This window comes from Maylandia zebra, linkage group LG4 (genome assembly GCF_041146795.1).
Source record: "Maylandia zebra isolate NMK-2024a linkage group LG4, Mzebra_GT3a, whole genome shotgun sequence".
NCBI classification, from domain to species: Eukaryota; Metazoa; Chordata; class Actinopteri; order Cichliformes; family Cichlidae; genus Maylandia; species Maylandia zebra.
The window spans coordinates 4992765-5018177 of NC_135170.1; the positions used below are offsets into that span (position 1 = coordinate 4992765).

General features: G+C 40.7%; 1 long non-coding RNA gene across 1 annotated transcript in view; it reads right to left on the reverse strand.

Moving 5' to 3' along the window:
- Positions 1-25413, reverse strand: part of LOC112434704 (uncharacterized) — a 37737-nt gene that overhangs the window by 5314 nt on the left and 7010 nt on the right. The window contains exon 2 of the long non-coding RNA XR_013098459.1: positions 22287-22403. This is a non-coding gene — a long non-coding RNA (uncharacterized LOC112434704). The remainder of the gene's footprint in view (positions 1-22286; positions 22404-25413) is intronic.

Genomic DNA, 25413 nt, shown 5'->3' on the forward strand with positions numbered 1-25413 from the left:
CTTTGAACTGTATGTTAATAAGTACATGAAGTGTACCTGTACCTCAATAGCTGAGAAGAGTCTTTATCCATCATTTGGTGATCTACTGATTTGTTTTTTTAATGTGGCACCTTTTTTTCATGAACTGCAGATGATGAAAAATGTGCTTAAATTAATTTTGTTCATACTTACTGAGCTGCTTAGCTACTTCTTTACTATGTGAATAAACTATTTGAACAGGAAAGGTATCGTAGAATTAAAAACACATCTCAATAGAAGCAACTGTTAAAATTTGGAATGAAATTTATGACTGAATATGAAATCCAAAAGCTGCTGCAATCCTTCGTATTAATGATCTCACTCTCTCTTCCTGTGTGTGTGTGTGTGTGTGTGTGTGTGTGTGTGTGTGTGTGTGTGTGTGTGTGTGTGTGTGTGTGTGTGTGTCCTTCCTGAGTTGACATTTCACCCGTAATGAACCATGAAGTCAGTGTGGATTGAGGACTTCCTGAGCTGTTGACGAACATAAAAGTACAATCACTCTGGACAAAATTAGTTTTTATCTACCATCATGTATTTTCAAACACCATGCTATAATTGTGTTTAGCTTTTGAATGCAAAAACCTATGTACATAGTAAATACACAGTCAGCTTATTTACATAGTTGTCCCCAACTTTTCTCACTTCTCATTTCCCTGTCAGCAGGCTGGATAAGTTATCGTTGCAAGAATCATCTCATGATTCTTAAGACTCAAATTCTCTAGACCAGCGGCCTGCAATCTCTTTTCAAAAAGAGTCATTTTTGGCTAAAAACACACAGAGCTCCAAGAACACACTCAAGATTTACAATGAAGGCAGCACCGATTAAAGCACCAATTAGTCTATCAGCATGACTATCAGGTGTAAGTACAATATAAAGCGCCTTGAGGCGACTTTTGTTGTGATTTGGCGCTATATAAATAAAACTGAATTGAATTGAAGTACCCTACACTGCTCTGCTGCGGGCCATTGAATAATATGTAGTTCAGTTCATCTTTACAGTGTCATGATGTATTTGCCTCATTTGAGGAAATATAGAGCTAAAATAACAAAAATGTAAATGTCAAAAAGTTTTGAATTTTCAAAGGAAACTTGGCAATAAAAAAATGCAACTCTGGCATTTTTATTCTTATGTGAGTTGGGTTTAATTTGAGCTTAGATGCAAACTTAAAATACATTTTTGTTTTTTGCAATTTGACGAACAAAAGCCAAAAACTAGGATTTTTCTTAATTCCAGGTAACACAAATTGTCTGTACTTTTGTATTAGCTGTGCTTGCACACATGCTCAGCCCTAAAGGCCCATTTTCAGCCAGGAGTGTCAGGTTAGGGCTGTGTGCAAGCAGGAGTGGTGGTAAGGAGGACCCAAAGTGCAGACGCTCGGAAGCAAGAGTGTACTTCAAAACAGCTTTAATGCTAAACTCAAAAAGTAACAAAACTGATACGCACGCACGCACGCACGCACGCACGCACGCACGACACAGCAAGACGAGAGTAGATCGCGACAATGATGGAAGAACACACAGGGCTTAAATCAGGGAATGAGTGACAGGAGGGAAACACAGCTGGGGCAAATCAGGCCTAACAACACAGGGGAAGCAAAACCAGATACATTAACATGAGACGTGGACCTTCAAAATAAAACAGGAAACATAACACAGACTGAACTTACAGACACTACAACAGAGGGAACAGAGACGTGGGACCAGGACAGACACAGACACAGACAGGACATGGGGATGTAGCAGACAGGGGAGACAACAACTAAGGAATACACAGAGACAAACCATAAGACATGACTCTAACAAAAACCCAAAGACTAGAAATTATAAATAATATAATAAACTCAAAAACCCTGGGTCAACGACCCAGGCATCCTGACAAGGAGGAACTAACATTTAGGCCTGCCTGTGTTTTTTTCCAAATGTATAAAATTGTCTATAGTGATGATAAATAAACAAGCAGCAACTTAGTAATGCTGTAGCTAAACTGATGTCATCAATTTGCAGACTGTTCCCCTTTCTGATGCTCACATGAATACTTTACTGGAAATCAAATGTGTTTTTTCTCTGAAAAAGCAATTCATCTTTACTTTGATTTCTAACTATTTTCTTGCTGCTGACAAAGCGAAACTTTCTGCAAACTTGGAAACAACTCCAAAGATTAGCTGTTTGTATGTAAAAATATTAGCTATTGAGGTTTAGAATTAAGAGGATCATCTGATAAATCAAAGGGCTGACTTTGGCATTTTTTCAGAATTTTTATTTTTTAATTTTAGATGAATGTGTTTACTAAGAAGAGCAGATGATTGAAATGGAAGTGAAAATGTGTGAAACAGTACATTCTGTCCTTTCGTGGAACAAGGGTTATGCCACATATCTTGTCCACATGACATTATAGCCTGTATTAAGAAATAATTCAGGGAAAATTCAACAACATTTATGTGTCATTTAAAACCACAATTCCACCCTAAACACTTAGAATCCTGCACCGTTTGTGGTCCTGCTGATTTGTGATGTTAAGCTGTGCGGTGCACAAAAGTCAAGGGGGCTTCAAACAGGAAATTTCAGGAATTTAAAGGACTTAAAATGAAAGTCTGAAGCAGGCCCTGGTTTGGTAGTATTTACAGAGTAACCTGTCTTACTACACTGATAAACTTCTCGATTGTACTGTAGTGACTCATCCAAAGAGCCATCTGAGCCAAGAAACACTCTTAAAGACTCGTTAGGATACGACCAACATTTTAAGATTGACAGAGCCAAAATAAACATCCTGACTTTACTGGGTCAGTATTTGGTTTTTCTGCGTTCACAGTTTCTGCTTTCATCATTGCATCATTTAATTGCATCAGTTAGGGCAAAGCTGACCAAGTGAAGAAAACCGAGTCACAAAAAGCAAACAATATTATGTTGTTCCCACCAAGGGAGGAAATGCTTCCAATGTAGTACCTAATAGGCCAGAGTATGCCAGTTGTAAATAAGCTTTCCTACAACAGTGCGTTATATAACACTGGGACTCTGAACTTCAAGACACAGAGACGTTACTTACAGTCTGACTGCAGGAGTATTTGGAAGAGACGTGGGAGTTGACCATATCTTCACCCACGATGATGCATGAAACCCCATAACCATCATCAGTGACCTGACATGACAGTGAAGACACGAGGTTTCGTATCAACGCCACCAGATGTACATTATCTAGTTATCCCTCTCTCTCCTGCTGCTACTTCAATCATGAAACTAATCAATGATCAGCTGATCGGCTTTTCTGTCGTGAGTCCGTCTCTCTTGTTTGTTTATCGCCCACTTTGCACCAGAAAGAGGAAACCAGCGGCTGAACAACAGCAGCACGTTTAAGCTTGATCAGCTGTTGTTAGAATTTATTTAATATTACTTTCTACACCAGGATCTTTTTCTACGTAGCTGACAGCTGTAACTGTGCAGGGGCGGATCTAGCAAAGTTTAGCCAGGGGGGCCGATAGGGCATTAACAGGGAAAGGGGGAACAAAGACATACTTTTCTTTCTAATTTTAATAAATAATTATCTGAATCTTACAACCAAAGTTTTCATCTGATGTAAAATGTATAGAAACCCATTATTGTATACAATAAATATTAAGTCAAATTTATGACCTAGTAAAGTACTTTTTTCTTTGGGCAGATACCATCTGTGCAGTCAATTCTGTTGAAGAAAGAAAGATGTTGAATCTATTTAATTATTGTAGAAAAATTATTTATGTGCATTTTTTTTTAATTTACTTTATATTTTATTTTTGCTTTTAAAATTAAACACAACAGATTTAATTGTGAACAATTACTACAGTTAACATTTTGTGAACTGTAAGCACGAAGAAAAAAGAGAAAAAAACGTATAAAAAAATCAAAAAATCAATAGAAATCAATAATCAATTTAATGCATGTGTATTAAATTGAAGTCGATTACAGTTTTTCTCAGTCGCTTTGGTGCGTTTCTCAGATCAGAATTGAAATTCTCATAACTATTAGTTCAACCTCCACAACACTCAGTCATTTGTGCACATCATAGTAGCAATTTCTCCTCTCTCTGAACAAACTGCAAATGATTTTGGACATGAATCAGTTGCTTCCATACATTTCCCTGCTGCTTTCTGACATTTCCATTTGCTTATGTCATGTCAGTCAAAAGTAATCATACCTATGGATGCTGAATAGTCGTTCCCAATAAAACTAATAGTCATACATCCATTGCTTAAGTCATCACACACAAAATTGTTGAACTAGTTATCACATGCCAAATATTGGCCATCTGTCAAGCAAATCCTATACCTTTCTGTATCATTTTTCCTGGAAATGTCTCCGAAATTGAACAATTGATCTCAGGTGAATTACAGCTGTCACTCATGAGGAGGCTCTACCAAATGGGTGATTTTATGTTTACATGTATTCTACAGTGAACAAGTGACTGTAGCATATTTTTCTTTTGCACAATTCTGTAGGATTACAAACACTTCTACACAATGGAAATGTGAAACGTACGTATTCAGTGTCTCAGTTACTCCCAAGACTCCCATAACATCTACAGTGACTTTACTGCACATTTCAGATAGCTGTACAGGTAGGCCATAGTGCTGTCGTCAGCATTTTCAGGTGTCACCAATTGTTTTTGCAATGGGAAACACTGAAATTATAAACTGTCATAGTGGAAACGTGACAATGCCATTTGACTATCTTGTTCATAAAGATGGTGTCAAGACTTTTCATTTTGATGGCACTGACAGTTTCATTGACATGGATACTTGCTTTTGAGGTATGGATAATCAATTCTGTGCATGTGACGTGCTTTTGCAGGCTATCCACTAGGTTTTTCAGTTTGCACTAATTGTTTTGAGAAATGCACTAACTGCTGTGCAAATGTTAATGGTGTTCTGAGAAACGCACCAAAGCGACTGAGAAAAACTGTAAGCATTATCAGGTGGAGGGTGGGGGGAGGTGCTGGGAAGTTTATTTCACAAAACTAAAAAGTTGACACGACATGCTCTCATGTCCTTTACATTTCCTGCTGAGATATTTTTAGAGCATACAGGGGAAAAAAGAAACGCAGGCAGGCAGGCAGGCAGGCAGGCAGACAGGCAGACAGACAGGCAGACAGGCAGGCAGACAGGCAGACAGGCAGATAGGCAGATAGGCAGATAGGTAGATAGATGCATAAACACTGATCTTTTTTTATTCTAATGACAATATCCCGAAAAACAGAGTATTTCCTTCCTCTGGATTTTCTCCCTGATCCATTCTTTCAGGGAATCACAGTGGTCTGTGTTTTTGTAGTTGTTTTTCCCTTCCCACATCTCTTGCATCTTCTCCATGTACTAGTACACAGTTAGGTAGGAGCTCTTGAGCTGCCACATAAATAATCTTCCAGAATAGGAAAAATTGAATAAAAAATATAATCTAAAATAAAAAAAAGTAATGCATTTAAACAATGACTGGAAAAAAGAAAGTGAAGCCAAGGAAAAGGCAAATGTGAAATTGAAAGTATTTAGTTCCATTACATGCAGACAGGAGGATGTGGGTGAAGGAAGCAAAAGTACAAACACATGCACACACACATGCACATGAAGGGACTTGACAAGACTAAGGTTGAGAGATTTGGCACACACGGAGAAGAGAGAGAGAGAGAAGGGAAAACAAAAGGAGACTGAAAAATATGAAAGCCAAAGCTGATGCAAAGCACTCCTGCACTCCTTACAAATGCCCCTCCTCTCAGTCAGTGATAACAAACAGAATCCAAAACCAAACCTTGGCATATATATCAAAACTGTAGGAGCAGGGGGATTTCCACTGAATGATACACAAGAGATTCCCAATATGAAAACACTAAATAGTGACATATTAAAACACTGATTTCTGTGTTTTGGTTGATGGAGATTTGACGCTTAAACTTAAACATCATTGAGGTCTGCCACATCAAGATTGCATGCACCCTGTCCTCGGTCCTCTCTACTTTCACCCAGTACATGAAATGACACACCAGAGACAATAAAACTTTGGACTTACAGTATATCCTGCAAATAAGGCATTTGCCTTTTCTGTTCAGTCGAGTTCTCACCCAACTCATCTGGATGTATGCACACAATTTATAGCTAATGAGAGTACAGAAAGCCCAATAAGGGCCAGGTCTTAAAGCATTAAATGCCTACCTACTCCCTGTTGCACTTAAAACATTTATTTACACCATCATGGGTTTCTGTATATCTTATACCAACATCATGCATCCTGTATTACCTGTTTAAAATAAGCCATCTAAAACACTGCAACAGGCTGGTTGAGGAAGCAGGACAGAAGCCAAATGTGTTGTAAGAATAGCAAAGGCTTCTCTGTACTGACAGAGCTGACCCCAGACGCTCCTGAAAATGGTGACACCACAGAGTCCCTGTGGGCACTGCTCCTTTTGTGAAGTCATTAGAGTCCAATGAAATCTAAAGCTTGGAGGTATTACTCCTGTATTCATCTCTGTGGTGTAGAAAATCCATCTCTGTGATTTGGCTAATTGCATGATAAAGGTTAATGCAAAAAACTCCACGTGGATGCAATGCCCCATGGGCTTCACTGCTCTCAGGGCTTTTGAAAAGTCACTAACAGAACACCTGTCAAGTTTCAGTCCTCAGGGACGTTCAACATTGTTGCAACACGTTGATGATTGAAGTTTTGTGACTGGTAAGCAGACCTTTGAGAACAACACAAAAGTGCTGCTGAAACAGCTTACTGAGCAGGGTTCACATGGTCAGACTCTCCAAATTCACCTGGGACACGTGATCACGTCAGACGGCAAGTCCCTCTCACTAAGAAGGACTGCTGTGATTTAATCTATTCCAAACCACAAACAGACAATGATGACATTTCTTTGCACGACATTTTGCTGTAAATGCATACCAAACTATGCAACGTGAGTGGCTCCACTGTCAACAATGATACATGGGAGGTGGACCAACTGCACACAACAGACAACATGTGACTAATGACACGTGCTTTCACAGACCTAAAACTGACACTGCAGACTGCACCAAGTTATGGATTATCCATCATCAATCCTAGCAAATCATAGGCCCAGACAGTGGATGAAAGTAGCCTCTGTTTTATCACTGGAGCACGGGGCGACAGCAAAGGCCAGTGATGTAGTTCTCATCCAAAACAGAATCAGCAGCCAAAAAAGACATTCTAGCTTCATGTGACCTTGTGAGCTACTCCGACTCAAGACTTTTGGTACCATATTGTGTATCACTGATCCATCTACAGCAAAGACACATGACTGTATGGCAGCCTCCTCTGACCTATAGAATAACAGGTCTGGTCAGCTCAGACCAGGTGGTCTTTGCGAACTGCTCAGCATCACACAACCCAGACACTGAGTTTAGCTGGCAAATCAACTGATTTGCTTAAGCTGAATGCTAAATGATGCAGGGAATCACTGCACATCAAACCTGTAATATGTTATAAACTACAGCCATTTTTAAAGATAGAGTTGGACAGAATATGAAACCAGACCATATCTTTAACATCAAAAGAGCACAACAGAAAGCTGCCACAGACTAGGAATGTGGGGAAAACAGCAGGGACTTGCAGAACAGGTGAGGCATAGTATGGCCTTCATAGAAAAAACAAAACAAAAACATGTCTACGCGAACTTTTCTCCTCATTATACTAAACTCAGGGACCAATATCAGTACTACATTAAATGTAGAGGAAGGTGTGTTTTGACTAATCTAACATCTGTGTACTGTGACTAAGTAAAATCCTGTGCAAAGAGCATGTGTGCAAAAATGGGATGCAATGGCAACAATAAAGGTCAGGATACACTTTGTTCTGCATTATCAACAAACAAAGAATCCACACAGTGGATATAAAGGAGTCATTATTTTCCCCCTGTTTATCCATGCCATATTAACCTTTGTAAAAGGGTTTTTCTTTCAATAAATCTCAGAAAACCACTGTGGTTTTAACGCTCTGTCCGTGTCCAAACCCTGTAAATAGGTAAGCTGGTAATAATTCTTTTTCATTTGCATTTCAAATTTTATTTTTAGATTAAAAGGAATGTCAGCAAAAAAGTACCAGTCCAAATGAAGACTGTGTGCCAACAGACTATCTCAGAAAATGACATGCTGGTATCACCTGATACTTATTGTTGCTCGACTACAGCTGGGATGTTTTCATGTAATGATGTAATGGTGTAAAGTAACTGGATCTTTGATCTGTATGCTACAGAAAGGAAGTTTGTCACCATGATTATTTTCTCTCCCACTGAGAAAATAGTAAAAAAAATAAAATAAAATCAGAAAGTCAAATGAGTGAAGCTTTGAGGTTGGAGTTTAACCAGAACTACTCACCATATGATAAAATATCCAAACTACCACATAATTCTTACAAGAAAAAAAGACTAACTACACTTTCCATATCCAAAACAAAACCAAAATCATGGGGAAAGGCTCAGATATTATATACAAGTTGTGGCTTCCACAGAAAAAGACACTTCAGAGTTGTCTAAACTTGTGGTATTGTGACATGAAAGAACAGAGTGGAAGGGAGATAAAGAAAATCCCCGCCTGTTCCCTTAAAACTTTCATAACTGGGTCACTCTCACTTGGCATCGGTGGGACTTTTCCAATACAGGAAAACACCTCAGTCCCCAGAATGAGAGCATGGGTATTTGCTTAGCTAGCAGCATGCCCGACCAATATTTCCACTAACCAATACAGACACTGAAAACCAATTACACATGTACTGTACATACAAATATGACACCTCCTCCACCACATTTTCATCAGTGTTTGTCAGGCTGTCCTGTGGCTATTAACCACTGCTTGGTTTTTTTGTTTGTTTAATCTTTTCCTCCCCTGGAGCGGATTTTAGAGAATATGTGCCTCCATGCTGCAGCTGCTTTCTGTGCAGCTAATCAGATCCAAATATCTAGGACTACTGTCACATTGTAAGCAGGACTGAAAGGCGTAATGTTACGTCTTACTATTGGGGAAAAGAAAAATTCAGCGCCGGTCACTTTGGTTCCCATAACAGTTTCTCCTTACACTCCTTACACTTCACTCATACAGTGGGGCAAAAAAGTATTTAGTCAGCCACCGATTGTGCAAGTTCCCCCACTTAAAATGATGACAGAGGTCAGTAATTTGCACCAGAGGTACACTTCAACTGTGAGAGACAGAATGTGAAAAAAAAAATCCATGAATTCACATGGTAGGATTTGTAAAGAATTTATTCGTAAATTAGGGTGGAAAATAAGTATTTGGTCACCTCAAACAAGGAAAATCTCTGGCTCTCACAGACCTGTAACGTCTTCTGTAAGAAGCTTTTCTGTCCCCCACTCGTTACCTGTATGAATGGCACCTGTTTGAACTCATCATCTGTATAAAAGACACCTGTCCACAGCCTCAAACAGTCAGACTCCAAACTCCGCCATGGCCAAGACCAAAGAGCTTTCGAAGGACACCAGGAAAAGTATTGTAGACCTGCACCAGACTGGGAAGAGTGAATCTACAATAGGCAAGCAGCTTGGTGTGAAAAAATCAACTGTGGGAGCAATCATCAGAAAATGGAAGACATACAAGACCACTGATAATCTCCCTCCATCTGGGGCTCCACGCAAGATCTCATCCCGTGGGGTCAAAATGATCATGAGAACGGTGAGCAAAGATCCCAGAACCACACGGGGGGACCTGGTGAATGACCTGCAGAGAGCTGGGACCAAAGTAACAAAGGTCACCATCAGTAACACACTACAACGGCAGGGAATCAAATCCCGCAGTGCCAGACGTGTTCCGCTGCTGAAGCCAGTGCATGTCCAGGCCCGTCTGAAGTTTGCCAGAGAGCACATGGATGATACAGCAGAGGATTGGGAGAATGTCATGTGGTCAGATGAAACCAAAGTAGAACTTTTTGGTATAAACTCAACTCGTCGTGTTTGGAGGAAGAAGAATACTGAGTTGCATCCCAAGAACACCATACCTACTGTGAAGCATGGGGGTGGAAACATCATGCTATGGGGCTGTTTTTCTGCCAAGGGGACAGGACGACTGATCCGTGTTAAGGACAGAATGAATGGGGCCATGTATCGTGAGATTTTGAGCCAAAACCTCCTTCCATCAGTGAGAACTTTGAAGATGAAACGAGGCTGGGTCTTCCAACATGACAATGATCCAAAACACACCGCCCGGGCAACAAAGGAGTGGCTCCGTAAGAAGCATTTGAAAGTCCTGGAGTGGCCTAGCCAATCTCCAGACCTCAACCCCATAGAAAATCTGTGGCGGGAGTTGAAAGTCCGTGTTGCTCGGCGACAGCTCCAAAACATCACTGCTCTTGAGAAGATCTGCATGGAGGAATGGGCCAAAATACCAGCTACTGTGTGTGCAAACCTGGTAAAGACCTATAGTAAACGTTTGACCTCTGTTATTGCCAACAAAGGTTATGTTACAAAGTATTGAGTTGTATTTTTATTATTGACCAAATACTTATTTTCCACCCTGATTTACGAATAAATTCTTTACAAATCCTACCATGTGGATTCATGGATTTTTTTTTCACATTCTGTCTCTCACAGTTGAAGTGTACCTCTGGTGCAAATTACTGACCTCTGTCATCATTTTAGGTGGGGGAACTTGCACAATCGGTGGCTGACTAAATACTTTTTTGCCCCACTGTAAACCTTCATGCATTTTTAAACAATGTCTTTTTATTAAATGTTTTTCCTTTTATATAAACAGAAAGAAAAGAGAAGGATTACAGATGATCTGTACATTCGGTTTAAGTAGCCCGTACATTTAGGCTTTGAAATAAAAGGGGGGGGGGGGGGGGAAGGGAAATAAAGAGAAGAAAAAAAGCGAAATATAAACATATGTATGATATTTGCCAAGGTAACATAATCCCTGCAAAATAATCCCATTCATTCCCACCCAGGTCACTGCCATAGACCTGTCCACTGTATTTCCACATCTGACATAAGAGAGTTTGCTGAAAAATTCTTATAGATTTTGAAATGCATCAATGAAAGGACCCTGCACACTTTCCAGTAGAGTTCTGGAGCGAGTGTCTTATTTTTTTCTAGTTTTAGACACGCCATGAGGTCACATAACCACTGTTTGAGAGTGGGGGGGCAGCATCCCACTACCTCAGTAGGATTGCCCTCCTGGCCAACAGGGAACAGAATGATAATGCCTGTTTTAGAGGCCAGTAGAAGCACATCATTCCCACTGATGCCAAACACAGCAAGAAGGGGGCCAGCGTCACACTCAGAGTCCAGCACAGGGTATGAAAAACGTCTGTCCAGAACTGAACGAGATTGGGACAAGACCAGTACATGTGGATCAGTGAGGCTTCAGCAGTTTTGCATCTGTCACAATATGGAGTGATTTCAGGATAGATAATCTGGATTTTGAGAAGTGGGCTCTATGCACCACTTTGAACTGGATTTAACAGTGGCGGGCACATAATGATGTTGTGTTGACATGTTTTAGTATAGAGGCCCATGTTTCGTCAGAGAATGTCATGTTTAAGTCTTCTTCCCACACTGTCTTGAGCTTGGATGGAGAGGTATGTGTCAAATTTAACATTTTATTGTAAAGCAGGGAAATCAGCCCTGTGTTGGTTGGATAGAGTTGTAGGATAGTTTCTAGTAGTGTAGGCTCTGGTGGAGGGCTTGAGCCTGAAGTCTGGGAACAAATAAAGTGCTTGACTTGCAAGTATCTGAAAAAGTGTGATGGTGGTAGACTATATTTAATGGCAAGTTGTTCAAATGATGCCAGTTTGTTGGCTATGAATAGGTCTTGAAGCAAGTTATTCCACTTCTGTGCCACAAACCCAGCGTCCTGGATAGAAGGTTTAAAGAGATAGTTAGATGCAATGGGGCTGAGAAGGGAGAAGTCACAGCGTTTAAAGTATTTCCTAAACTGGCCCCATATTTTTAATGAGTATACCATTACAGGGTTGTGGATGGAGTTGAATGAAGAGGATAAGAGTGGAGAGCAAAGTGCTGCTGGTAAGGATATGATATTGTCACTATGCAATTCCATAGTCACCCAGTCAGGACAACCACTCCGATCTTGGTAAAAATACCAGAACACCAAACATCGTATGTTAGCAGCCCAATAATAGAAACGAAAGTTGGGACGTGCAAACCCACCTTCAATTTTAGATTTTTGAAGATGCACCTTATTAAATGGTAAATGGCCTGTATTTATATAGCGCTTTACTAGTCCCTAAGGACCCCAAAGCGCTTTACATATCCAGTCATCCACCCATTCACACACATTCACACACTGGTGATGGCAGCTACATTGTAGCCACAGCCACCCTGGGGCGCACTGACAGAGGCGAGGCTGCCGGACACTGGCGCCACCTCTGACCACCACCAGTAGGCAATGGGTGAAGTGTCTTGCCCAAGGACACAACGACAGAGACTGTCCAAGCCGGGGCTCAAACCGGCAACCTTCCGATTACAAGGCGAACTCCCAACTCTTGAGCCACGATCGCCTTGGACGTTTACCCTGCCATAAGTAAGATGAGATGACAGAGTCCAGCTCATTGAAAATTGAATTGATACATCCTACCAGAGACAGAGAGAGTGATGTCCAGTGGGTGAGGGACGGCTTCACTTGGTTCAGCAATGCACTCACATTTTCTTTGAAAAGGTTTCTGTTTTTTTTGTCATTGTGATTCCCAAATATGTACATTTTTCCTTTCAAATTTGAAGGGAAAACTCGTGAAGTCTAACATACTTGCTTTGCTACTTAACGGGAAGAGCTCACTTTGTGTGTGAATGTGTGTGTGAATGGGTGAAAGACTGAATGTGGTGTAAAGCGCTTTGGGGTCCCTTAGGGACTGAGTAAAGCGCCATACAAATACAGGCCATTTACCATTTGTGTTCAATAGAGAAATGGGTCTATAGGAGGCACATTCCAACAGATCTTTTCCTTTCTTTTCATTAAGTGTAATACAGGCTTCACAGAATGACTGAGGAAGAGATCTGGTGGTGTCAATGGAAAATTGTACTTAGTAGTCAGTACACACACACACACACACACACACACACACACACACACACACACACACACACAGAGAGAGAGAGAGAGAGAGAGAGAGAGAGAGAGAGAGAGAGAGAGAGAGAGAGAGAGAGAGAAGTATAAATAAAGACCGGGGCAGTTTCTCAGTGCGAGTCTCAGTTCTGGAGGCTGCCCTTGCTAGCAAGAAATTCTGCGTGTTTCTCTTCTCTGATTCTCTACTGAAGAAGTGTTTTAGAGTACATCTCTTAACAGGTGATATTTCAGAAATGTCAAGTTTAGCTCAGAAATCAGTAATTGAATTGCAGTCAGTTTGGGACTCTGAGGTGTAAAGCTGTGAGTAAAAAAAAGAAAATCCCTGAATACTTCATTTATTTTTCATGATCTGTGACTATGTTGATATCTTGTCGAATTTTAAGAATACTTTGCCTTTCCCTAGAACCTTTTGGAAGGCTCCGCAGTAATTTATCGGGTTTGTCACCATGCACATAAAAATTTGATTTTATGTATGAATAGGCGTTCACTCTAGTACCTTGTACTAGAGTGAACTAGCGCTTTTAAAATATTTCATGATTCTGTTTGAGAGCATACTGTTCATCAGTCTCCTTAAGTTGACTCAGAGCTTCCCAAAGTGTGGGGCCCGCCCCCTAGGGGGGAGGGGGGCAAAGCCATTGCAGGGGGAGTGTGGTATGAAAAGGAAAAAAACAAACAAAAAAAAACACAACAACGCTTGGACACTGCTAGCACAGGCGCCCACACAAACACAAAGCAGGAGATGAAGCATCACTGAATGTTTCCAAAGCAACTTCATTCTAAGCCAAAGACTAGAAAATATGGTGAAGCAAATCTTCCCTTTGGTTTCACCTGCACAAGTGCCGAGGTAGGTCTCCCCTGCAGAATTGCTTTTCCCTTCGTCGGGAGCAGCGCTGGGCTGTTCAAATCACGGGCAAACAGGATCCCACATTCTTGATTTTTAGTTCACAAACACTTCTTGTAATGACCAACTACTCCTGACTTTTTGGAGATGTTTGCGCTTTATACAGTAAAGTTACAGCGGGATACAAATAATATCAGGCTGATCCTGCCAGGATTCGTTCCAATTTTTCTTGTTTTACATTTTTCTTGTAAAACAAAAAGGGGCCTAGCAAAAAAAAAAGTTTGGGAACCACTGCATTAGCTCTTTTTTTTTTTTTTTTTCATAGGTGGACTGTTTTTTTAATTCTTGCTGAATAAGCAATAATCTGGCCTCTGATATACGCCTTAAAGGCATCCCATACGACAAGGCTGGAAGTCTCTGGGGGAGAGCTGGTGGCAAAGTAAAAGCGTATCTCATCCTTTACAAAATTTTCATCTGACAGAAGGGTCGAGTTGAAGTGCCACTGTGCAGCTTTAACAGGAGGATGTGGAAGAGAGAGTAAGAGGGGCGTGATCTGAAATAACTATGCTATGGTAGGCACAGGAGTGGACCTGCTGCAGATAATTAGTGTCAATGATAAAGTAATCAATTCTTGAGTATGTATGGTGCACATGTGAAAAATAGGAGTAATCTCTTTCATGAGGATTTAGGGTACGCCAAGCATCACACACTCCATATCCTGATAGAAAGGCATGAATGACAGATGCAGATTTGCTTTGAACATTACTCTTAGGTAGTGATGGCCCGCTTGAAGCTGACGCTCCGGAGCGTGTGTCGAAAAAAACAACACACTGGTTCAGAAGCACTGTGTCGAGGCTTGCTTCGTTTGGCAAAAGTCACGTGACCAGTGACGTCCGAAGCTTCATTACGCACGTAACTGCTTCGGTACCTGATTCAAACGGATATAAGGAAGTGAATCATCCACGGGATTCGTGGAGTGTGTTGATGGTGACAGATAGCGACGAGGTGATCATTCCACTGACAGATATGGAGCCAGCGAGGAAGAGAGGACGTTCTGGTGTTTGGGAATATTTTGAGTTGATTTTGCTCAATTCATTTTATCTGCCGAAGTGAAAAACTTGAAATGTCCAAAATCATGTTTTCATAATGTAAATATCATTACAGCATATGACTTTAGGAACACTTCCATGTGAATTAAAGCTAATGAAGACTACAACAATGTATTTGACACTATACGTACATTACATTGCTACAGTTTAGAAAATCATTTTGTTTATTGTTTTTAGGTGATAGTCTGCAGGACCCAGGAATACCTGCATATCTACCAGCTTGCAGTGTAGTTCCTGCACTCCACAGCCTCTTCTGTTCCATGCAAGTGGACTTTCTCCAGGGCAGGAGAAACTATTTCTAAGAAAAGAAACAGACTCAGCCAGCGCACAGTAACACTAATCCTCTTTTTAAATGTAAATAACAAAAGGGCTACCTTACATTGATCATGTTTTTACTTTGCAAGTTCTTGATTAGGGGTGGGTTTTGATTATCGCCTTTCTGATTACAATCCATGCTAAATTGAATAAAGTGATATTGATTCATTAAAATCCCGTGTCGATTTGTAAATTAACGTTATTATGCCTGAAACGCCAGCATCTCAGGTTAAACCTCACAACATGTCGTCAAACACCATGCAGCTAAAACAGTAACTGGGAGCAGGTTTACGGATTCTGCATACAAACGTAAACACAGAGCGCGGACCCGACGCGTCAGAGTCAGATTTTGATGTGTCGTCGGGTCCGCGCTGTGTTTGCCTCTTTTTTTTCCCGCTGGCTTCTGCAGCTGCAGGTTTCATAACTCTCTGTTTACATCTCTAATTAAGTCTCACGTGTGTCAGCTTTCTTTTAATAGATACAAAATTATGGATATATACTGTTAAATGATCAGAATTGTAATATTTCTGACTGAGGCAAAACTTTCCAGATTCCAATCAAATTGAATCGGATCCTGTATCGAATCAAAATGATTCTACAAATCAGTGACGATGCAGCCGTACTCAGCTCCCTAAGCATTTTCCCTTTCCAGTTCACAATCAATCCCACCCCTAGGTCAAAAATATGTATAGGACAATTGGCCTAATCTAATATTTTGTATGAACCTGTCCAGCTGTCCAGTGATTAAACGACAAGTAGATGGAGGCAGGACTTCACAGCAGGGGCATACTCCATAATGTGCTGTGCATTCTCATATGTATATTATATATATTGCTCACTTATTGTATTTACCAACATCAAGGAGTTATGAGCAAAGAAAGGCCACCATAGTGCATGTTTAAATAGGGAAAGTTTATTGATCAAAATGTATTACGCAAATACGCATTACATTTTTTTCAGCCCCCCAATCGAGAAAACAAAACCAATTACATGTTCAAAGCAACGGAACGGTGGCCCAATATCAGAGAGAACTCCACTCTTGAGTGAGCAGCGATGATTGAGCAGTCCGTTTTATTTTGCAGATTCAAGCTGCTCTTCAAAATTTTCACCACCAGATGTCACCGGAGAGGACTGTGTTGAAAAGCTTCGAGTAATGAATCGTTTTTCAATACAAGCTTCAGTGCTTCGGAAAGCTTCATTTGGCCATCACTACTCTTAGGACCCAATCGCAAACTCACAGAGACAGGAATGAACTCAAAATTCACAGCTTTATTGCTGGAGAGCAAAACCATACAAACTAAACTGGGAAACTATAACGTAATAGACAGAGACACACACGGCCATGAGGGAGAACACGACACAGAACTGAGGGAGACGCAGACATAAATACACAGAGGGTTAACGAGGGAAGTGGGAACACACAGGGAACGCAGGTGACACCGATAATCATAACAAGACACGGCAGGAGTGAATGCAACCCTGACGGGAGACGGGCAAAGTAAAACAGGAAGTACACAGAGGTTCAGACAGGAGGAGAGAGAGCACGGGGAGAACACAGACATAACAGGCTGGGAACACATGGAATAAAACACAAGGAGGGGAAACGAGGACTCACAGATACACAGAGGGGCACACAGGGGGTAATCAAATAAGGAACATCTTAACAGAACCCAGGAACCACGGCATGAATAAAGAACAAAATACAAAACACACAAAAGCTAAGAATACTGGGCCAACATGGCCCAGGACCATGACAGCCAAGTAAATACTGGAGGACTGGTATGTGTCAATTACAGTACAGCCTTTTTACAGTCCTGCCAATTTCTATTCATGGACTTTGGTTTAATTTATTCTGCAAATGGCATTCACTCATTTGATGTGCCAGTTTCAATCACCCTCACAACGCTGCCACGAGAAAAACATTTTGCTCCATGAAATACAGAAAAAAAAAGTTACGGCTACTGTAAAAACTACATTTTAACTCTGACATAATTACACATCCAGCTCTGGATAAACAACTCTTGTGACGCTGGTGTTTAAAGTACAAAATCATAAAGGGTGTGATTTTCTTGTTTTCTTTCTTTTAGAGCGGTCAGTTGCCGGACTCATCACCATCCACATCCAGTTCAAGAAAACCTTTCATTTGATGCGGTTAGGGGACAAAAACAAAACACTTTGAATGGCACAACTGGAGTCTCTCCTTATACTGTAGATTTTTCTCTGAGAAGAGAAAATATTCCTTTTTTAAAATACCAAATAATGTTGCATTTTAGACAAAGTGTGGACAAAATTCAAGTAAGAATATGCCAAAATCATTTAAAAGTTCAGTTTTATAACTTCAGAACATGATTAATCCTGTTTAATCAGCTGTTAAATTGGTTGCTGGGAAAGGAAAAGACCTGTCATACCATCTTACTGTGATGTTCCTTTTAACCTGCAGTAGTTTAGAGGACAAATTATTTTGTGCACTCTCATTTCCATCCTGAATGTGAGAGCAGTGGCAGCACTTTGCAAATAATAAATAATAGGATGCAGTTTCACGCACCTCCTGCCATTGAATAACATGCTGGGCTTCCTCTCTGTCAGGATGTCAGTGGCTGGGGGAGATATCATGGAATAAAAAAATTAAATGTACGTCACATTTTTGATCTTGAAAAATAAAAGGGGGGGTGACATGTGCTGCTCATGAACGTAGTCACTACTGCAGTCCCAGAGTGGAGCCACAGGTCTTAGACAGGAAGACTTAATGGCATCTGAAATCCTTCAATTGTTTCCACTGACACAGATCAACATTTTTATAGTTGTAAATGCTGCAACGGCCTTCAATATTTTTATTAAAACACTTGCAAAGGCAGAGGGAGCAGTACAGAAACACTGTTTTACTACTAGCATAGAGAAACTGGAACAAAGCTCATTAAAAAGAAAAAAGAAAACCAGACTGAAAACAACTCGAGTAAAGCACAGTTGTTTGATATCATCAGCACAGAAGTGATAAGACACCTCAGGGAACTGCCTAATTATAAGTCCTAGAGGTAACATGTACAAAAGAAAAAGAATAGGACCCAGAACTGAACCCTGCGGTACCCCACATGTCAGATCTTTAGAATGTGACATAAACCGATTCGCAAAAACACTAAAAGATCTGTTGGAGAGGTATGACCGAAACCACTCCAGAGCCAGACTGGACACACCGACTACGTCCCGGAACCTGTTAATCAGGATGGTATGATCAATGGAGTCAATGGCAGATGTCAAGTCCAAGAAAACCGTGACTGAGGATGCTCTGGAGTCAGCTGACATCATAATGTCACTAGAGACTTTAAGTAATGCGGTTTCTGTTGAGTGACTTTTACGGAAACCTGACTGAAATTTGTCATAAATTTCATGTTTTTCTAAAAAAGTGGTAAGTTGATCTGCAACTACTTTTTCCAGAATTTTCGATAATAATGGAAGCTTAGAGATAGGCCTATAATTCTTAAGCTGAGTTGGATCCAAACTGCTCTTTTTTAATATCGGCTCAACAACAGCATGCTTACAGAACGTAGGGACCACACCTGTTAAAAGAGAGGCATTGCATATCTCTACAATAGAGCGGCCAATGGCAGAGAGAGCATTTTTAAACAGCCCAGCAGGTAGAATGTAATTTGCACAAGTGGTAATTTTCATTTTTTCCAGCAGGAGTGAAAGGTCATGTATGGTCATTGGGTTAAACACTGACAGTAAATGAGGGGGAGGTGGCCCAGAGACACAAACAGATGGTATTGAAGAACCAATGCTCATACGGACATGATCAACTTTATCCACAAAGAAATTCAGAAAGTCATCACTCTCAGATATAAAGGTCACAGGTACTGGGTGGACCACGGGGGAAACAATAGAGTTTATGGAGTCAAACAGTACCTTGGAATTTCTCTTGCTTGATGATATTAACTGAGAAAAATATCCTGATCTGGCTGTTTTTATGGTTTCATGTAGGGAAACCCAAAGTTCCCTAGGGTGGAGCCTGTGAACTTCGAGTTTAGTTGATTTCCAAAGGCGTTCTACTTTCCTACAGATTCTTTTGACCTTCCTTACGTCATAATTTATCCATGGATGAGCTCTTTTTGGGGAAGCAATGACAGATTTCATAGGTGCCACTGAATTTAAAATCTCCAAGCAGTGATTGTTAAAACACTGTGTAGCAACATCAGCATCAGTGCTGCCATTGATCACACGAGGGTCCAACATATTAGAAAACTTCAAAGCAACATCCTGATTTATGAACCGCTTATGGAACATGAGATTAGAAGGTGGTGCGTACAGTGGGAAGCTAAGATTAAAAGTAACACAGGAATGGTCACTCACTTATACGTCTTTAACACAGACATTAGTTATGTCTAAGCCAAGAGAAAACACAAGGTCCAAGGTGTGGCCTTTAACATCGGTGGGTCCAGAGACATGCTGAATGAAACTAAAAGAGTCTGTAATAGATAAAAAGTCAGAGGCCATGCTACAGCTAAGATCATCCACGTGGAGGTTGAAATCCCCAATCATTAAGACTTTCTCCAGTTTAATAATGGAAGATAAAAAGTCCGTAAAATCTTTAATGAAAACATCAGCGGGGCCGGGATGGCGGTAAATTAAAACACAATAAAATATATCTGAAGAACCAACCTTAAGAAGTTGTGACTCAAAGGAAGGGAAAAACTCAGTGTCCTGCACGCGAAATTGTCTCGGTGAACAGTGATCAGACCACCACCACGATTGTCCAAATGCGGAGTCCCGATGAAGCGACAGCCGACTGGGCAGAGCTCATTAAGGTGGATACATTCATGAGAAACATGAAGTCCAGACTATTACTGCTAAAAAAGCCATTCAGTACAAATGATTTGTTGGCTATGGAGCGAGCGTTTAGGAGAGCGATCTGAAGCGGAGGTGACAGGCTGACGTCATCAACAGCTGATTGACAGCAGACACCTGGAAAGAGGATGTAGTCTCCCGGTACCCCTAACTGTGGAACTATGGTCTTGTAGAATGACAGGCCAAAGTGAAAACATCCCGCATCTCCAGACTTTTCATCGCCCGTGATGAAAAGGCCACTTCAGCCACTCCATATTTACGGGTCGTACTTCCATGAATCGGACCTCTGGTGGAATATAGGAGATACCACTCTGCCGCAGACAGATTACCTCTCAGGAACATACTGCCTACCCCTGCTTACTTCGCACAGGAGATGCTACAGGAAACGGGGTAAGCAGAGTTGAGAAATATTATTCTGAAAGCAAACAATTTCAGAATAATATTCCTCAACATAAAAACGCTGTATCGTGCAGAGAAGAAGGGAGCATGATCAAGAAATGCCAAAGCCAACCCAGGACTGTTCCAAGAATGGAACAACATTCCTTCCCGAAAGTCCAGCAGCCAGTCAACCAATTTCAAGCGGGCAACTTGCAACAACTTGCAACTTGCAACAACCAATCATTTTTCCCTCATAGGTGGTTGCCAGATGGTCACAGACTGGTCTCAAAGACTGTGTGAGTGGGGACCTAGCTTAGCAAGTAACCGAACCAAACTATTTCCACCACACAGTAGAACCGTTTTCATTTCAAAGAAGTTCTACAAAGCTTGCTGAACACTGCAACTGAGAAACCAACTAACTATCAGCTCTAAATGAATTTTGTGGTTTATATCGATCATTTGGCTTAAACATAAATTTGATTCCATTATACAACACAAGCAGGGCCATTGAAATAAAGGCTCTGCACTGAGACTTAAATAATATTTGATTCACATCATACTGGAGTCTGCAAGGACAAGATGGTCAAGACATGTGCCTACATGTATGCATCATATATACTATATTCAGTGTTGGGGAGTAACGGAATACATGTGCCGCCGTTACATATTTAAAATACAAAATATGAGTAACTGTATTCCGTTACAGTTACCGTTTAAAAAGGTGGTATTCAGAATACAGTTACTTTGTTGAAATAAATCGATTACACGGCGGTACTTTTCTGTTTCATGTTGTCGCGGGTCAGGCCTGTTTGGGTTTGGTTTGACAGCTACGTTCTGTTGTTCCAGGCGGCAGCGTTACGGTTGCCATGGTTACAGGGTGACGCTCTCTCTCTGCCTAGCAAAAAGGCGCTCTCTCACCCAGGAAACACGCAGAGAGAGAGCGCCTTTTTGTTGTTGTTGTGCTAAGCTAATAGGCAGAATGCTACAGGTATAGCTCTAAAGAATGTAGCATCATGGGCAGTGTAGTCCGTGCTGCAGGGAGAATGGACTGCCATACCCGTTATGTGTCTGTGAGCGCGAGGAGGGAGAAAAAGGAAAAGTACGAGCTGTCATCAAGCAGAAACGGGAGCTGGAAGCATGTAAATATAATAATAACCACTGCAGCCAAGAAGAGAGCCTGACGAGCCCAGTTGTAAGTAAGCTATTAAGACTCGACTGTACACCGTGTTCGTGTTTTCCTCCGAAACAATAAGTTCCGTTGGAGCAGTCTTTCGACGCCTCTCTCTGTCTCTCGCAAGCAGAGTTAACCCAGACAACAAAGTAAAGCTATTTTTCGGCTACGAGCCCGACATGAACCCGACGTATTAGTCAGAGGTCCCTTTACTACGGTTCGGAGCCGCGGACCTTCAGTAACAGTAATAAATCACACAGCAATAGTACATTCATGTAGTTGTAAAAAGCATGATAATATATTAAGCAATCCAAAGTATTCAGAATACGTTAATCTCATTGAGTAACGTAACGGAATACGTTACAGAATACATTTTGGAGCATGTAATCTGTAATCTGTAGTGGAATACATTTTAAAAGTAACCTTCCCAACACTGACTATATTAACCTGAACTGCACACAACATTCTAGTTAACTTGGCCACATCTTTAGACAAGTGAGGGCAGTTTCACACTAATCAGACACACACATCTTGCCCAGCATTCCTACCTCTGCCGGGATGTTCCAGACAAGTCTCTGAGTTTGGGGTAGAGAAGGCTCCACATCACCTTTACAGTGGCCGTCCTCAGTGTAGCCTAGCTGGAAGGCATCTGTGGCCAGCGTGTACTGGAGGAAAAAATAAATAAACAGGGAAGGAAAAGATTATTTTTAATATAAGAGTTGGCACAGCCATACTTGTAAAAATGTACATTATTATGAAAGTGGGAAAAGAAGTTGCCTTTGTTTTGTTTTGTTTGTTTTGTTTTTTAGACAGACAATACAAAAATAAAGGAGAGATGATGACTGCATGAAAACTCAACATAAGCATTTATATATATATATATATATATATATATATATATATATATATATATATATATATATATATATAAATTCTTTACAAATCCTACCATGTGGATTCATGGATTTTTCTTTCACATTCTGTCTCTCACAGTTGAAGTGTACCTCTGGTGCAAATTACTGACCTCTGTCATCATTTTAGGTGGGGGAACTTGCACAATCGGTGGCTGACTAAATACTTTTTTGCCCCACTGTAAATATATAAAGCATTTGTAAAAATATAACACCATAATATACATAAAACACAATTACTTAAAAGAAATCAATAAATACACAAACACTTCAACCAGTGCTTTCTCAGACTGGATGAGTAACGGGAACCGTTGGATCTGTGAGCGCTAAAATTATACTGTTACTCGAACCATCCAGTCGTTCTCTAAAATTGAACATTAGCTTTCTTAAAAGTGCTTTAAAAGTCCAAACACACACAGCTACAAACATCTGGCTGGCACTACCCCTCCAAAAGATTCTTATCGCATCATTATATGCAACATGCAGCTTCTGCATGCTACAGTGTTTGTAGGATGACCACAAGGGGGCAGTATATATCGGTGTGCAATACGCTTTAAACAAAGCCACTTTAACTGGAAGTGAACAAAAGCTGAATTTGCGTGCAGTAGCATTTGCCTGCACATAGAGCTCACACCGCTGTCTGTATATGTCATCATCATCATTCATTTTCTCAGTAATAAAGTCCCCGAGGTATTTCACCTTTTTATGAACTTCAAGAGTTTTTTGTGCCAGTTTAAACAAAGGGAAATTTAGCTGTTTATCCTGCTTGCTTCTACATATCAAAACAGCACTTTTAGCAGCATTGTACTTCATGTCATATTGCACACCATATTCAGTACAGACATTGAGAAGATCCTGTAACCCAGCACTGCTTGGACTATAAACAACCAGGTCATCTGCATACATGAGATGATTTATCAATGTTTTACCTAATATACACCCAGTGTTACAGGCTCTCAGCTGTATGGACAAATCATCAACATATAAATTAAATAAAATTGGAGACAAAATCCCACCCTGTCTAACACCATTGCTGACGCCAAAGGGGGCAGAAATACTGCTTCCCCATTTAACCTGCATGTTCTGATGAGCGTACCAGTAAGAGAGAATCCTCACGATGTATTGAGGAACTCCCCGTCTCTTCAGTTTATCAAAAAGTTTTCTGTGGTTCACTCGATCAAAAGCCTTAGAGCATGGGTCCCCAAACTTTTTCCAGTGAGGGCCACATAACTTTTCCCTTCTCTGATGGGGGCCAGGGTCAGTTTTTAACAGAAAAAGTGTGATAATCGCAGGTTTGCCGAAATGTTAACCTTTATTGTTTTCCAGAAAGCCGCACATAACCAAATATTAATAACCCTTTCCGAGATCAAATAACCCTCTTTGGGTTCTTCACAGAAAAAATTAACGTAGGAAATACTTAATAACACTATTTATGACATCAATAAATAATCAAATAACCTTCTTTGGGTTCTTCACAGAAAAAAAGTCAGGAAATATATAATAACAGTATTTCTGAAATCAATAATAACCAAATAACCCTCTCTGGGTTCTTCACAGAAAGAAAGTTTCTGTTGTGCCGTGCGCAGTGTTGGGGAGTAACGGAATACATGTACCGCCGTTACGTATTTAAAATACAAAATATGAGTAACTGTATTCCGTTACAGTTACCGTTTAAAAAGGTGGTATTTAGAATACAGTTACTTTGTTGAAATAAATGGATTACACTGCGGTACTTTCCTGTTTCATTTTGTCGCGGGTCAGGACTGTTTGGGTTTTGTTTGACAGCTACGTTCTGTTGTTCCAGGCGGCAGCGTTATGGTTGCCATGGTTACAGGGCGACGCTCTCTCTCTCTCTCTGCGACTGTGTGTTTCCTGGGTGAGAGAGGCCTTTTCGTTGTTGTTGTTGTTGTTGTTGTGCTAAGCTAACAGGCAGAATGCTACAAGCATAGCTCTAAAGAATGTAGCATCATGGGCAGTGTAGTCCGTGCTGCAGGGAGAATGGACTGCCATACACGTTATGGGTCTGTGAGCGCGAGGAGGGAGAAAAAGGGGAGTGGAAAGGTACGAGTTGTCATCGAGGAAAAACGGGAGCTGGAAGCATGTAAATATAATAATAACCACTGCAGCCAAGAAGAGAGCCTGACGAGCCCAGTTGTAAGTAAGCTATTAAGACTCGACTGTACACCGTGTTCGTGTTTTCCTCCGAAAACAATAAGTTCCGTTGGAGCAGCCTTTCAACGCCTCTCTCTGTCTCTCGCAAGCAGAGTTGACCCACACAACAAAGTAAAGCTATTTTTCGGCTACGAGCCGACAGGGTATTAGTCAGAGGTCCCTTTACTACAGTTCGGAGTCGCGGACCTTCAGTAATAGTAATAAATCACACAGCAATAGTACATTCACGTTGTTGTAAAAAGCACGATAATATATTAAGTAATCCAAAGTATTCAGAATACGTTACTGTCATTGAGTAACGTAACGGAATACGTTACAGAATACATTTTGGGGCATGTATTCTGTAATGGAATACATTTTAAAAGTAACCTTCCCAACACTGGCCGTGCGCAATCTTAAGCTTCAGTTGTCAGAGCAGAATCTCTTAAATGACTCATATGAGCAGTCTCTCAAAGTTCTTGTGTTCTTTCCTTATAATCCAGTTTTGTAGGTGCCAGTAGGGTAGCCTAGTAGACACCACTGTTTGCTTTCTCTCATCAACTTCCCTCTGAAAACCACAAAGCAAGCAGGCTGAGAAACCAAACTAAGTGAT